Here is a 6,000-nt window from a genome sequence, read left to right as displayed (position 1 = left end):
TGCTCTTCACTGAGTATCCCATGGTCCCGAAGCATTTCCTTTGAAAAAATTAAGTGTCCAAACTACAGGTAGTGTAGCTTGCTTAACAGCCGGGATAATCCGCTGACTAGCAGACACTGCTACTAGGCACAAAGTATTTCCTGGGCTAGATGCAGTTAAAAATTTGTAATTAGATACTCTCGTTGGATGCTGAGAAAGCATTCCATAGAGTCTCCTGGCACGCCATATATGATTCTCTTAAAAAGCTTGGGGTAGGGGTCTAGGGGACCCTTTTATAGCCAAAATCACGGCCCTGTATCGCAATACGTCACCTAGGCTGAAGATAAATGGAACTGTAGCACCCTGAGGGCTCGGTTGCTACAGAGGAATTGCACCTCACCCAGAGGTGTGATATCTCACTCTCAGGTAAGGATGTAGTGTGGATCAGGACCTGACACCTGCATGCATTACACCACATTGCCGTGGGGCAGGGCGACCAATATGCCCCTGAGATGGGCACGACAGTCCCTGTCACTGGCTGGAGTGGGGGGAGGGAACACTGAGGAAGAGGAACCCTGTAGTGCAGGAGCAGGGAGGAAGCAGTTCCTGGGTGCATTGAGAAGGGAGTATAAAAGGTGGGCACCATCTTAGTTCAGTGCAGAGAAGTCTGAGCAGAAGTGGCAGGGAGCAGGGGCTCTGCATGAGCTCTGCTCCGGAGGCGGGCCTAGTAACAGAGGCCCAGGCCTGGAAGAGGGAGAAGGAAGGAAGAGGAGTGAAGAAGGCTCCAGGAACGAGGAACGAAGGGATCCCAGGGGTGCAGACGGGCGAGTCGCCACCGCACGCCCGAATCCACCTGCGTGGAGGGGTCAGGCCAAAGGGGGAGACCGGTCCCCGAAACTAGTGGAGGCAGGAAACGACCCTCAGCTAGAAACAGGAGGCTGTGACATTTTATGTGGCGCAGCCCCTCGCTACACCCGCTAGGAAGGCACCACATAGGGTCAGGGAAACTGGCGCCAAGTTTACCAAGAGGAGGCCCGAGGCAGCCGGACAGAAGGGTTGGTAAGAAAGGCCAGACAAAGGACACACAAAGGGGGTCCTGTGAAGCGCTCCAAAGTTATCTGGGAGTTGTCTGAGCCACTCACCTGGTGAGCACAGTACGACGTGGGCAGCCGTTACCTGCAGATGTGGTCTGGATAATAAGAACTGTGAGTAAAGGCCCTGGACTGCATCACTGACTCCGTGTCGTTACTGCTGCTGCCCTGCACCATCACCCCCATCCTCCGCATACACTGCCCTGAGGCTATACTCCTCCCGTGGGGAGTTATGCTATGCTCTGCTGCACCCACAACACCAGCCTCAGCGGTCTGCCCTGGAGCGGCGGTTCACTCTGACCGCAATCCACGGGTGGCGTAGTCGGACATTTAAACATCAAAACCACATAAATAGTTCCGCCACTGGTTTGACCGCCCTGAGCCACGGAACCGGGTCGCCGCCACGGAGACTACAACCACCAGCATCCACCAAAAAGGGTCCGGCTCCGGGTGTCCCAAGGCCCAGGGGGCGCGTCAGAACATTTTCATCACCTTTCACAATCACCAATGGGACAAGGCAGGGATGTTCTCTGTCCCCTCTCTTATACATCCTAGTGACGGAGCACCTGCTCTCATCAATTCGCCATAACCCCAATATTAGGTGGATTGAGGTGGGAGGCACCGAGTACAAGTGCTCTCTATTTGCTTATGATGTCCTAGTATATATCACTCAATCACATATATCCATCCATGCTGTTATGGCTGAAATAGATCACTTTGTTACATGGTCAAATTTTAAAATCAATGCAGCGAAGTCTGAGGCCCTCGATGTCTCCCTCCCCAAATCCATATAGGATTCCATCCAGTCCAACTTTCCCTTTGCCTGGCCCTCACAGGGTATCAAATACTTAGGAATTCCTATTCATAGAGACCTCTCCCATCTATGTTATCTTAATTTTGGGCCCTTTATTGAACAACTCCATACAGACCACGGTTGGCAAGTTAGAACTGTAAGATTCACTACGTGAACCACTGGTGTTTTGTGGAAAAGCACATGTACACTGTGTTCCAAATTATTATGCAAAAAGTGTTTAGGAGTGATAAGGGAAGAATTTGTTTGTTTGTCAGTTAAACTCATTGATGGTGATGTGTGTCAGGGCTCTTTATATCACTGTAAGCAATTGCAGACACCTGTGCTAATTAGTTTGGCAGGTGTGTCCAATGAAAGGCAAGACTACTTAAGAAGGCTGTCTCACATTATTAAGCAGCCTACATTTTCTGCCAAAATGGGAAAGAAAAAGGATGTGTCGGCTGCTGAGAAGCAAAAAATTGTGGAGTATTTAGGTCAAGGCATGACTACAATCAACATTGTGCGATGATCAGGATGAAGTGTCTTGGCAATCAAGAAGTATGTAGCTGATTCACAGTACACACGTGTGCGTGCTGATAAGGGCAAATTGAGGACTCTTTCCTACAGGCAATTACGTCAGGTTAAAAGAGCAGCGGCAAAAAAGCCTTGTCATAGCAGCAGACAAGTTTTTGAAGCTGCTGGTGCCTCCAACGTCCCCCGAACAACAAGATGCAGGGTCCTTCAGAGGTTTGCAGCTGTGCATACGCCATCCTGTCGACCTCCTCTATCCACTTCACACAAGCAGAAACGGCTCCAGTGGGCCAAACATTACATGAAGACTGATTTCAAAACTGTTTTGTTCACGGATGAGTGCCGTGCAGCTCTCGATGGTCCAGATGGATGGAGTGGAGGATGGCTGGTTGATGGACACCCCACGCAAACACGGCTACAGCGCCAACAAGGAGGAGGTGGAGTAATGTTTTGGGCTGGAATCATGGGGAGAGAGATTGTCGGCACCTTTAGGATCCCTGAAGGCGCTAAAGATGAACTCCATAATGTATGTGGATTTTCTCAAACAGCACTTCCTGCCATGGTTCAAGAAGAAGAACCGTGTATTTCACAGCAAGATCATTTTTTTGCATGATAATGCACCATCTCATGCTTCACATAAAACATCTGCATCTTTGGCTGATATGGGCATAAAAGGGGACAAACTTATGGTGTGACCCCCATGCTCCCCTGACCTCTACCCCATTCAGAACCTTTGGAGCATCATTAAAAGGAGTGTCTATGATGGCGGGAGGCAGTTCACATCTAAGCAACAGCTCTGGGAGGGTATTCTGTCCTCATGCAAAACAATTGAAGCAGAAACCATCCAAAACCTGACAAATTCAATGGACGAGAGAGTTCAGAAGCTCCTTTCGAACAAGGGGTCCTATGTGAAAATGTAACATCACCTAGAATAAAGTTTTGAGTTGAAAACTGTTTGATTTCAGTTTCTAACAACCTGCTAATGCTTATAATTTCAAAAATGACCATTTTTTTGGTCTTTATTAAAATGAAAAGGTTGATCGCAAAGTTTGGGGGATCTAAGAGTGTGGCAACCCAGTAGTCATGATTACTTCGAATTCTGACAATATGAGGGTCATGCTGCAGGTAATGCAGCAAGAAGGCACTTATGTGTCTTGCGCATCTCGGAGCCCCAAAATTATTTTCCGGGCTAGATGCAGCTAAAAATTATTATTAATTTTTAATCTGGTGAAGCTTTAGTAAAGATGGCCTAATAGGATCAGTGCTGCACACTGCTACAAAGCCCAAATTATTTTCCAGTCAAGATACAGATAAACATGATTAGTAATTTTAAATCTGGTGGAGCTTATTATAGATGGCCTAATAGAATCAGTGCTGCACACTGCTACAAAGCCCAAATTATTTTCCAGCCAAGATACAGATAAACATGATTAGTAATTTGAAAGCTTAGAACGATTGGTAGGGTGATTTTAACCAATCATCAAGCTTTTACTCTCCCCAGGATGACACAGGGGTAGAAAAGTCGTTTCGGATCCATGATTTGTTCATCTTTATGAACGTGAGTCTGTCTACATTATCAGTGGAGAGCCGCGTGCGCTTATCTGTCAGCACACCACCAGCAGCGCCGAACACACGTTCAGACAGAACGCTGGCTGAGGGGCATGACAAGATCTCCAAGGCGTAAGTGGCTAGCTCCGGCCATTTATCCAGATTGGAAGCCCAAAAAGAGCAAGGGTCCAGTGACACAGTCATGGCTTCAATGTTTACTTGGAGATACTCCTGTACCATCGTCTCTAGGCGTTGACTATGTGTCAGACTTCTTGTCTCCTGTGGCCTTGCAAAGGATGGGCTAAAAATGTGGTGAAATGATTCCGCAAAATTGATGTTCCCAGCAGATACTGTGGTTCTGTTACAGTTTGAGTGCTGAACACTTGACGGTCCCACGGTTGGCAAGTTGGAACTGTGAGATTCACTACGTGCACCACTGGTATTTTGTGGAAATGCACATGTAAGATTCTGCAACAGTCTCTGCTGATACTCCTGCATGCGTGCATCCCTTTCTATGGCAGGAATAATTTCTGCAAATTTACTTTTGTACCGGGGATCTAACAGTGTGGCAACCCAGTAGTCAGGATTATTTCTAATTCTCACAATTCGAGGGTCATGTTGCAGGTAGTGCAGCAAGAAGGCACTCATGTGTGTTGCGCATCCAGGAGCACCAAGTCCCTGTTGTGTTGGTGGCGAGGTAACAATCATGCTTCCTTCCTCTGTCCTCTCCCCCCAACCTCGCACAACAGAAATGTGATCAAGGTCTCCCTCATCTGATGAGTCTTCCATCAGTTCGTCCTCCACTTCTTCCTGGGCTCCTGCACCTTCCTCACTAGTTTGGCTGCTACCATGCGCCCTGGTAAAACCATCTCCCCCACCCTCACATGCCTGCCGCCTTGGTGCTGCCGACCGTCTGGACCTTGCAGATGTTAGCCCTTCCGCATACAACTCCTCCTCCTCTACTTCCTCCACCTCCTCTTGTGCCACCACCTGACTCCGAATTCTGTTTAACATGTGCTCCAGCATGTAAATCACCGGAATAGTCATGCTGATAATGGCATCGTCAGCACTAAACATCTTCGTCGCCATTTCAAAACTGTGCAGAAGGGTGCATAGGTCCCTGATCTGAGACCACTCCTCCAGCGTGATTTGTCCCACCTCTGGATCTCGTTGGCCCAGGCTATACATCAGAACGTATTGCACCAGGGCTTGTCGGTGCTGCCACAGTCGCTGCAACATGTGCAGAGTTGAATTCCACCGGGTAGGCACATCGCATTTTAGCCGGTGAAGTGGCAGGCCCAACGACTTCTGTAGAGATGTAAGTCGCTGAGCTGCGGGATGCGAACGGCGGAAGTGAGCACACAGCGACCGTGCCCTCTGCAGAAGGCCATCTAGTCTGGGAGTGTGGGATAGTGGGCTAAAAATTGCTGGACAACAAGGTTCAACACGTGAGCCATACAAGGCACGTGTGTGACATTGCCCCGGCGAAGGGCCGCACCCAGGTTTGCAGCATTGTCGCACACGGCCTTCCCTGGTTTCAGGTCCAGTGGAGACAACCATTCATGAAATTGGTTCTCCAGAGCAGACCACAACTCCTCAGCTGTGTGACTCACATTTCCCAGACATTTCAATGTAAAAACCGCCTGATGACGTTGAGCCCTACTGCCAGCATAGTAAGGAGGTGTGCAGGATCCCTTCTGCGCAGTTAGAAAGCTTGTGGCATGACCAGACAGGATTTGGGTGCAGGTGGAAGACCGAGAGGAGGTTGAGGAGGCAGAAGCAGTGGAGGAACTTTGACATAAAGAGGATTGACGCACAACTCGTGGGGACGGCAAGACTTGGACAGCAGCCCCTGTCCTGCTGTCACCATAGTTACCCAGTGCCCAGTCAGCGACATGTAACGCCCCTGTCCATGCCTACTCGTCCAAGTGTCTGTGGTGAAATGCACCCTGTCACACACAGAGTTTCTCAAAGAAGCGATGATGTTGTGTGCGACATGCTGGTGGAGCGCAGGCACACCTTTCTATGAGAAGTAGAGCCAACTGGGCATCTGGTACTGGG

This window comes from Phyllobates terribilis, unplaced genomic scaffold, assembly GCF_046119375.1.
Source record: "Phyllobates terribilis strain yellow unplaced genomic scaffold, ASM4611937v1 Scaffold_4__5_contigs__length_816908805, whole genome shotgun sequence".
NCBI lineage: Eukaryota > Metazoa > Chordata > Amphibia > Anura > Dendrobatidae > Phyllobates > Phyllobates terribilis.
The sequence above is the reverse complement of the archived record's forward strand: the minus strand, read 5'-3'. Positions refer to the sequence as shown.